Here is an 11086-nt window from a genome sequence, read left to right on the forward strand (position 1 = left end):
CTGCTACCTAACCCCCTCTGTGTTCACTCTTATGGTTCCACATGGACCTTTTCAGTCAAAACTGTACTACGTCACAACGCAGCATATAAAATGATATCTAGAAACTATGTCCCTAGAATAAAAGAGACATGGAGAGTGGGGTGGGAAAGGGAGCGAGGAATAATGAAGAAAATATTATAATTATTTGACCTTTTTTTAACCTTTCAGAGAAGGTTAAACTTTCAAATATATTATATCAAGAAAGTCTGTTTAATAAACAAAACATTGGAACATTTGCCTGGCATGTGTAATTCTTAGACAAGAGTGGGAAAAGGAAGTGAAGAAAAATTTTAGTTTGGAACTAAAAAATCAAATTTCAGTATTTTTCTACGTGTACAAAAATAGCTTTATTTTAAAAATTAAATCCCTATGTAAAGCAATTTTTTAGGGCAGTGAAAATACTCTGTATGATATTATAATAATGGATGCATGTCATTATACATTTGTCCAAACCCATAGAATATACAACACCAAGAGTGACCTGTAACGTAAACCAGGGACTTTGGGTGATTATGATGTGTCAATGTTGGTTCATCAATGTAACAAATGTACCCCTTTTGTTGATAACGGGGGAGGCCATGAATCTGTGCCGGCAGGGAGTATATGGGAAATCTCTGTACCTTCCACTCAATTTTGCTGTGAACCTAAAACTGCTCTTAAAAAAAAGTTTTGTTTGAAAAAAAATATTTTACATCTTGGTTGGGAGCTCTGAACACACCCCTTTATAACGCAGCCACATAAGTGAATCAGATATTACAGAACAAAAAGCCCATTAACACACAGGCTCTTAAATGAACAGGAATGGCTCTGGCACTAGTATGTGTTAGGGTTTTCTCAGGAATAATAGATAAAGCTTAGCACTCCCATTGGAGCATTAAGACCATTTTCTCTCCTTTTTCAGATGTCAAACCTGAGAGCTGGTGTACTCACCAGCGCCCCCTTCCGTATGCGCCTTCTAATTTGGTCGTTGCTACTTGTCAGCACCTGGCTTCTCCCTGTTCTCTCTGCTTGAGCTCTGGGCACAAAAGTGAAGTTGATAGTTAAGTTTTTGGGTTTTTTTAACATCTTTATTGGAGTATAATTGCTTTACAATAGTGTGTTAGTTTCTGCTGCATAACAAAGTGAATCAGCTATATGTAAAGATACATCCCCATATCCCCTCCCTCTGGCGTCTCCCTCCCACCCTCCCTATCCCACCCCTGTAGGTGGTCACAAAGCACCGAGCTGATCTCCCTGTCTCCATGGTGACTGTTGCAAGATATAATTGACCCTTCCCGTGTCGTTTGCAGTGAAAGCCTGACTCCAGGTCTGCGAGCTGTCCTCCGCATCTTCCCTGGAGAAGCCAAAACAGCCGTATTTTCCCTTGGGCCCTGGCCATCTGGCCCACTCGCCATGCACTGTTTTCTCTAGATCAGGAGATTGGGACAACCACCATTCGCCCTGAGGGGGAGCAAGTGAAGGGAGTGTTGGAGTGGAAAAGCCTAGTTTTAAATAGGGAATATCGTGGGCACCATGCTTACCAGGATAGCCTGGCATGATGAGAAATCTTTATTTTTTTCATATCTTCAACAATATTCTTCTGATCGGTATGCCTTTCTCATCACTAGTCCTATCTGAAATTTTTACACTATTCTCTCTTCATGAGAAAAAAAATCTGTATTTAGTTTAAAAACACTACATTATTGAGAAGGCAAATTTAAAGTACTTGACCCTTTGCTGCACATTGTCACAAAGAGTTGTCTTAACAAATGAGACATAAAAGGATGTTTTCAAGAGTCCCAGGAGAGGGTGGGAGGGAGGCTCAAGAGGGAGGGGATATGGGGATATATGTATACATATAGCTGATTCACTTTGTTGTACAGCAGAAACTAACACAATATTGTAAAGCAATTATACTCCAGTAAAGATATATATATATACATATATATATGTGTATATATGTATGTGTGTATGTGTGTGTGTATATATATATATTAAGAGTCCCAGGAAAATGCAATGTTATTTCTTAGGATATAGACTTTAGATGGGGTGCTGCATGGGAGCCCTGGATGCTGGTGATAGTCTTGGTGGAAGTGAGTTAGGCATCAAGAGAAAGGAGGGATATAACATAAAAAAGATAAGTTGGCTTACCTCACATTTGCTCAGGGCAAAATTAGCACAGACCACTGAGCATACATTTACCCAGAGGTACTTTTTCTATTTACCACCAGGGGGCCTAGATGACTATAATCAGGCGACTGCATTTTTTTTTTTAAAACATCTTTATTGGAGTATAATTGCTTTACAATGGTGTGTTAGTTTCTGCTTTATAACAAAGTGAATCAGCTATACATATACATATATCCCCATATCTCCTCCCTCTTGCGCCTCCCTCCCAACCTCCCTATCCCACCCCTCTAGGTGGTCTCAAAGAGAGGTGAGTGCATTTTGAACTCTCTTTATGGAGCAGGAAAACCAGCTGGCTTTCAGTACTAACTTGGGAACTTCGGTTTTGCATATATTGGGTTGGCCAAAAAGTTCACTTGGGTTTTTCGGAAGATGTTACGAAAAACCTGAGCAAACTTTTTTGGCCAACCCAATACCTTTTAAATCAGATGCAACTTCATGCTTTACGTGGATCTTTTTTTTTTTTTTTTTAAAGGATTTTCTTTTCTTTTTTATTTATTTATTTATTTATTTATTTATTTATTTATTTATTTATCTATTTTTGGCTGTGTTGGGTCTTCGGTTCGTGCGAGGGCTTTCTCCAGTTGCGGCAAGCGGGGGCCACTCTTCATCGCGGTGTGGGGACCGCTCTTCATCGCGGTGCGCGGGCCTTTCTCTATCGCGGCCCCTCCCGTCGCGGGGCACAGGCTCCAGACGCGCAGGCTCAGCAATTGTGGCTCACGGGCCCAGCTGCTCCGTGGCATGTGGGATCTTCCCAGACCAGGGCTCGAACCCGTGTCCCCTGCATTAGCAGGCAGATTCTCAACCACTGCGCCACCAGGGAAGCCCTTTACGTGGATCTTTAATGGTAGTTTAAGTCACTTGATTAGTTGATTAGTTGGAGGTTTTTGTTGTTGTTGAGTGCATGAAAAGTTCACTTTTCACTAAGTTAAAAAAAAAATTTCATTCAAGTTTCCTTTTTCTTTTTCCTCTTTGGCTTCTAGTTAGCGAGTTTCAGTTTTTAAACTCACCTTCAGGCACATTTTATCCATTCATGTGAAATTCCAGGTAAGTGTGGCCTGCATGGGCATCAGACCTGACCCTTTTCTTTACCTCATACCCTACATCCAAATCCTGTTGGTTCTACTTTCAAAATATAGTATATTCCTAAATCAAGTATGTCTCAACATTACATCTTAGTCCAAAACACCATTAACTATTTCCTGGACCGCTGAAATAGAGTTGTAATTGGTTTCTTTACTTCCACTACCTTCTACCACCTTCCCACCCACCCAGCTGTCGGGTTGGGCCACTGAGTCTCCAGAGGTTCAAATGGCAACATTTTTTCAAGGAAATTGGCTTGGTGGTCCCACCCCTCACGCAGTTTGTTTTTGCCTTATCTGGATGGTCGTCCCTGGCTCATCCCTGACAGGTGACATATGGGAGACTAGATATTACTACAGAAGTAAGAATAAGGAGCTGCTATGGAGTGTAGAGCACACAAAAAAGAATCATGAAAAGAATATTCTAGTTCATGTTGGACAGGAGTATTTTTTGCACCAATAAATGACTCCCATCTTAACAGCTTCTGCTTCAAAATAAACAAGTCCCAGGACAAAAGTTTAACATAATTAGAGACTCCGAGGGGAGTAAGCAGAAGGTCATGTAACTCATGAGGAATAAGGTCCAGGAATTTTCAAGCAAAGATAAACATGGGGCTATACACACAAAATAGGATGACCTCAGTGAATATGATAACATTTATTCTTATTTTCTTAAAATTTTTGTCTGTGTTGGCTCTTTGTTGCTGCGCGTGGGCTTTCTCTAGTTGCGGCGAGCAGGGGCTACTCCTGGTTGTGGTGCGCGGGCTTCTCATTGTGGTGGCTTCTCTTGTTTCGGAGCATGGGCTCTAGGCACACAGGCTTCAGTAGTTGTGGCACAGGGGCTTAGTTGCTCTGCGGCATGTGGGATCTTCCCCAACCAGGGATCGAACCCATGTCCCCTGAATTGGCAGGCGGATTCTTAACCACTGCGCCACCAGGGAAGTCCTCTGAATATGGTAGTGTTAAATGCAGGGGTCAAGTTGAAAGGGACGATTTGTCTTTAATGAATTTTTTTTCCCCTAGATTTCTGTTTGTAAGTTTCAAGTACTGTTCCCTTCTCCACTCTATCTGAAGTATGACTATCTAATACAGATACAACCGCAGCAAAATGAATGCCAGTCAGCAAACTGAACCATGCAAGAAGTCTGTTTTTCTACAGGCCACTGCTCTACCAGCTGAGCTATGGAAGGGAGTACAGAAGTCTTTTTTTCTTTCTTTCTTTCTTGGCCGCATCTTGTGGCATGTGGGATCTTAGTTCCTAGAACAGAGATCGAACCTACACCTGCAGTGGAATCATGGAGTCTTAACCACTGGGCCACTGGGGAAGCATGGAGTCTTAACCACTGGACCACTGGGGAAGTCCCCAGAAGTCTGTTTTTCTATAACCTAATTTCTGTTTTGAGCATTCTTCCAATGCAGCAGACATTAATCTCTGTGAATTCAAGGATTTCCTCCCACACTTCCCAGAGCTGCATTGAATATCTGGAGGATGTTCAAGTGACAAGAGGTTGCGGGTGGGAGTACAAGGTTGAATCTGACCTCTGGTCACCATTTGTCCATTCTGGCATCACTGCGATGGCCAACACCAGGAACGTAAAAGACCTCCTGCCACTCCAGCTCCCACAGGGACCATACCCTCAGTATCTATCTGCTGGGCACACCTCACAGTTATTTTTCTGCTAGGTTATTCTTGCTCTTTCCCTTTGATCTGGGAATCCACAAACCTGTCTGGGGCTTTGGTAATGCCTCCTTCCCACCTGACACTTGAATGGGTGAGGGAGAAGGGGAGGGGGCAGGCCCATCCCAGGGCCATATTAGCATCTGTGTTATGACTTCTTCCTGCCCCGGGAAATATTTGTGAGGCAGCCTTTCCTCTAAATTACCGAGTAGATTTCTACATCTTATTTATGCCCTGCACGTTTGCCATTCCCCTTGGGACCTGTATTTTGGAGACTGAAAATCCAAAAGAAGCTCATTATTTTCTGCTTTCTGTTAACTTATTCTGCCTGAAGGTAATAGAATTCAAGTAACTTATCTGCTGTTTGGAAGATGGTAAGAATGAAGAAGTAGAGAAAATAGTAGAAGAAAGCATTGGCTAGTACTTCAAAACTGTATCCTACCTCATAACTTTCTACTGATTAATTCCCTAACAGAGTTCTGAAACACAGACTGGAATGGCATCTGAAACAGAATAAACCTCTTGATGAACAATGAATGATGCATACATGATCTCTTATAATACATAGGAGCTCTTAAAAAATATTATATGCAACAAACAGAAATTACTTAGAATACAATTAGATTTATGGAGTCCATCTCTGCTATGATCTGGCTGTAGAATGCTAGGCTTCATCAATCGCTTTACTTTCTAAGCATAGAGTTTTCCATTTGTAAAGTGGAGATAATAGCCTCTACTTCACAATCTTTCTGTGGTAATTAAATCATGTTAAATAATCAAGGTGATTCATGACAACCATTCAGTAAATTCTTATTTGTTCATTCATCCATCTATCCACTCATGTGGTCACCCTTTCTTTCATCAGGTATGCACGCCTTACTCCTCTATAGCAAGACTATAGACACAGTTAATGAACCTTTTGTGATATGTACAAATGGATCGTTGGATGGGTGTGACTGCCCTAGCCATTTATCTAGTCAGCTCTAGATGGAAGTCTTAAGTAAGATCAGTGAAGATAAGCCCTAGACTCACTATTCCCACGGATCTGATGAACGACACTCACGACTAGGGCCTCCCCATTGCCCTTACCGGTTTCTAGTGAACAAGTAGTTTAGAGCAGAAATAGTGACTTATGGACAACAGTACCTCCTCACCTCTTCTCTAAATAAATGTTATCAATGATACTTTCCAGGCTTCACATAGAGAGTTGGATGAGATAAAATCTTAGATCCAGAGCAGAGTTCATAACTATTCTTTCTCTTTTAAGTGAAGTATAATTTTTTTTTATTTTTTTTTATAGCTACTTTATTTATTTATTTATTTGTTTTTGGCTGTGTTGGGTCTTCGGTTCGTGCGAGGGCTTTCTCTGGTTACGGCAAGTGGGGGCCACTCTTCATCGCGGTGCGGGGACCGCTCTTCATCGCGGTGCGCGGGCCTTTCACTATCGCGGCCCCTCCCGTTGCGGGGCACAGGCTCCAGACGCGCAGGCTCAGCAGTTGTGGCTCACGGGCCCAGCTGCTCCGTGGCATTTGGGATCTTCCCAGACCAGGGCTCGAACCCGTGTCCCCTGCATTAGCAGGCAGACTCTCAACCACTGCGCCACCAGGGAAGCCCGAAGTATAATTTTTATATGATAAAATGAACAGATCTTAAGTGTTCAATTCAGTGAGTTTTTGATAATGCTATACACCCATTTAACTACCACCCAAAACAAGAATTTAACATTTTTATCACCTCCCTCCACAATACTCTCATACCCTTTTCCAGTCAATTCTCCTGCCAATATGGCAGAATTTTTATTGTGAAAGCCCCCAAATGTTCTTAGGGATGTCTTCTATTTTATTTAGCATTTGAATTCTGACAACTTTCATCTGTTGGAAGTAAACTAGTGAGAGCCAACATTTGCTGCATCATCTCAATACCCATAACTATTCTATGAGGTAGGAACTATTACTCCTTTCCTTTTACAGATGAGAAAACTGAAGCTTAATGAGATAAAGTGAGTTTCCCAAAGGCCAAAAAGCTCTTAAGTGGCAGAGCTGGAATTTGAACTCAGATGGGCCTGATTCTAGAACTTAACTTTTATTTTCTTTTTTAAAAAGACACGTTTATTCAGCATCATGATCAGACTATTGCATTTAGCAATCAACAGCATGGGTACAAAAACAAAACTAACCCAAAAAACTACATTAAAACCCTTCATTGGAATGCTTTACACTTTCCACAGAACAGAAACTGAAATAACGTGTTATACAATCAGTCACAAATACAGTCCTTGAGTTTTTTTTGCCCATACACATGAGTATTGTCTAAAACATATCTTCTCTGTAGCAGCTAGGCCCTGCCACCACTGTCCTTGGCTGAGTTCACAAATCTGTTATAACCTGTAGCTTCCCTGTCACTTCTCTGGCTCTCTTCTCCTGTTAAGCTTTGTTTCCTGGCAGTAATTAAAACCTTCTGCCACTGCCATGGCTATTGCTGCTGCTGCTGGAACAGCCATAGCCACCTTGGTTTCATGGTTTGGCAAAGTATTGGCCTCGGCCACCATAGGGGCCAGATCTTCTGCCTCCAAAGCCTCCTCCATCATGGGTCCAAAATTTGAAGATTGATCGTTGTAATTGCCAAAATCACTGTAGCTTCTGCCACCTCCAAAATTGCTTCCATCATTACCGAATCCATTATAGCCATCCCCACTGCCACCATATCCACAACCACCATGGCTGCCACCAAAGCCACCTTGGCCACTGAAGTTTCCTCCATGGCCAAAGGTGTCATTCCCTCCAAAACCACCTCCACAACCACCACCAAAGTTTCCAGAACCACTTCGACCTCTTTGGCTGGATGAAGCACTAGCCATCTCTTGCTTAGATAGGGCTTTCCTTACTTCACAGTTGAGGCCATTCACAGGGTGGTATTTCTGAATGACAGTCTTTTCTGCAGAGTCACGGTCATCAAAGGTTATGAAAGCAAAGCCTCTTTTTTCGCCACTGCCTCGGTCAGTCATGATTTCAATCACTTCAGTTTTCCCCTGCTGTTCAAAACAATCTCTTAGGTGATGTTCTTCAGTGTCTTCTTTAATGCCACAAACAAAAATCTTTTTCACAGTTAAGTGGGCACCAGGTCTTTGAGAATCTTCTCTTGAGACAGTCCTCTTTGGCTCCACAACTCTTCCATCCACCCTGTGTGGCCTTGCCTTCATGGCCGCATCCACTTCCTCCACAGTAGCATACATGACGAACCTGAAGCCTCTGGAGCACTTGGTGTCTGGATTCCTCATTACCACACAGTCTGTGAGCGTTCCTCATTGCTCAGAATAGCTCCTCAGACTCTCTTTCAAAGCTCAAACCTCCGATGAAGAGCTTCCACAGCTGTTCAGGCTCTTTGGGAGACTTTGACTTAGACATGACCTCAGTCATGGCGGGGTGGGGGGATACTTTAACAATGCTTACTTGGCGGTGTCCACGGGCAGAAAGACTAGACCTTGACTTTTATTTTATTTTTTTTAATTTAATTAAATTAATTAATTAATTAATTTATTTTTTGTCTGCCCTGGGTCTTCGTTGCTGTGCGGGCTTTCTCTAGTTGCGGTGAGCGCGGGCTACTCTTTGTTGCGGTGTGCAGGCTCCTCATTGTGGTGGCTTCTCTTGTTGCGGAGCACAGGTTCTAGGCGGGCGGGTTTCAGTAGTTGCTTCAGTAGTTGTGGTGCATGGGCTCAGTAGTTGTGGCTCATGGGCTCTAGAGTGCAGGCTCAGTAGTTGTGGTGCACGGACGTAGTTGCTCTGCAGCATGTAGGATCTTCCCGGACCAGGGATCAAACCCGTGTCCCCTGCACTGGCAGGCGGATTCTTAACCACTGCGTCACCAGGGAAGTCCCTAGAATTTGACTTTTAAACCACTATGCTAAAGAACAGGTGCACTCTGAGGTTTGGCTAATGGTTTCAATTTTCCCATGTCTGGATTTTGTGCATCTGCTACTATGACAAAAGGAGAAAGAATAAGTTGGTTGACTTAATACCATCATACAGTGTAACTTCCACTTCTTTTATAATATCCTCACAAGGCTTGTTACCCTTTCATTAATTTGTGCCTGCAAGATTTTTACCAGTTGACTGTTCAGAACCGTGATGGAGATCATGATAATGATGAGAATTACGAAAGCGAACATCTCCGAGCACTTACTACGTCTCAGGCACTGTGTGAAGCGCTGCACCTGAGTTTCCTTATTTAGTTCTCATAAGCACTTTCAGGTAGAATCTGTCATTAACATTTTTACAGACTAAAATTTTGAGCCTTTGAGGGCCTGAGTGACTTGCCCAGTGCTGCCCAGTTAAAAAGTTGGTAGAGCTGATTTTCAACCACTGCCATATACAGCCTCTTAATCCTCTATTTACGTCTTCAGTCCTGTTAATAAAGAATGGTCTTCGTTCCTGCCCCAACAAGATTTCACCAGTATAAATATGTGAACGTGAACTCTGCCAGCTGGCACTCTTTTAGATAAGATCTTATTCGTCCTAAACACTTAAGTCCACCTGGTCTTCAAAAACTCGGAAAATAGCCAGGCTGGGCCTTGGCCAAGTTGTGAAGTAGAGGAAGTTTGTCTTGGGCATTTTATATTCCTCTACACTCTGCCATACCCTCTAAGTATCCTGTCAACCAAAGACTCCTCTAATTTTCCTGGAGCCCAAATCTTGCCAGAAGTACTGAGTTCTCCAGCCTCTGCCCGTTTACTTGCTGAGACTCCCTGACGCTCCTCCCGCTCCCACCTGCCCCAGCTTGTTGATTTCCCATCTGTATCTGAGTCAGTTTCCCACCAGCTTTGCTATCCAAGCCTGTGCTAATGTCCTCATGGAGGGAGGCTGGCGGGAGGCCGTCCAGACACCCAAGGCTTTCTAGAGGTAGGACCCCTATCTCTTTTGGCAACCAGAGTGCTGTGTCGTCCAGGACTGATAGGAAAGGAAGAGAGGGCAGCCTTAGTGATAACAACAGCTAATCATATAGTATTTAATCTGTGCCCTGTACTGTTCTAAGTACTTTATACATATTAATTTCTTTACTCCTTACAACAGTCCTATGAGGTATGTTAGTCAAGGCTCCAGCAAGAAATAGGAGGCACACAGAGATGGAATTCTGAAGAGAATTCAAAGAAGGGACTATTTGCAGATGTGTAGGCAGATTTAAGGGAATCAATCAGGAATATTGAGGCTCACAGGAAACTAGCCGTAGTAGGAAGCCGTTCTTACTCCTAGGCCAAAATGGCAGTCGAGAAAATGGTGTAGTGAGGCCTGATGAGGAGCCATTCCAGAAAGAGCAGCTCTAAGGAGCCGATGGCAGCCGTGGAGGGATGAGGCTAGAGCCCCAGTGGTCTGGGGTCGGGGGGAGCAGGGGAGGTGAATGTCTTGGGGGTTGGTGAGGCATTGGGGAAACTAGTGCTCTTCCTCCTTCTGATTTCCTATTGGCTGAAACAACTAGAAGCCTGAGGTCAGGGGCGTCTGGGTGATACAGGCTTGACGTACCGGTCATCATGGAGCTCAGTACAGGGCACAAGGACAGAGAAAAACAAGTCCATGAAGAAACTGAAGCACAGAGAGGTTGAACAATGTGCCCAAAGTCACAGAATTAGGAAGTGGCAGCACTAGGTTCTGAACTGAGGCTGCCATGTCTGCCGTAGCATTGAGGAGTTCTCCCACACTTAACATAGCATCTTGCAGGTTCCAAAAATGCTCTCGGGCTCCATTCATCTGTTTAAAATGTCCTTGTACACAGTAGACCCCGAGCAGAAATTACTTCATGACAGGTTTGGGTGACACTGGTAGGCCTTGGCCAATTCAGCGGGTTAATGATAGCTAACGTGGTCAAGTTTATGAAACAGAAAGATCATGAAATATTTAGTAAGTTTGCCGGAAAACTGCTGAGAAGTTGGGGAGAATCATTTTGCTTCAGCTGAGGAGAAACTGAGACTTGTGGTTTCTGGGTGAGAGAAGTCAGTATGTACTCAATGTGAACAACTTCTGCAAAAAAAAAAAAGCTACCCACCTCGGTTGAACCTGCTGGTGGCAGAACAACTGGTAGAAAATATATGCATCGCGTGGAGACATTTCCTGTGAAAGGAGATACAGAAAAG

At 43.2% G+C, this 11086-nt stretch overlaps 1 pseudogene; it reads right to left on the reverse strand.

The window, feature by feature from the left end:
- Nucleotides 1-7412: 7412 nt before the first annotated feature.
- LOC103018918 (heterogeneous nuclear ribonucleoprotein A1-like) lies at nucleotides 7413-8369 on the reverse strand (annotated as a pseudogene).
- Nucleotides 8370-11086: the final 2717 nt, after the last annotated feature.

This window comes from Balaenoptera acutorostrata, chromosome 11, assembly GCF_949987535.1.
Source record: "Balaenoptera acutorostrata chromosome 11, mBalAcu1.1, whole genome shotgun sequence".
Classification (NCBI taxonomy): Eukaryota; Metazoa; Chordata; class Mammalia; order Artiodactyla; family Balaenopteridae; genus Balaenoptera; species Balaenoptera acutorostrata.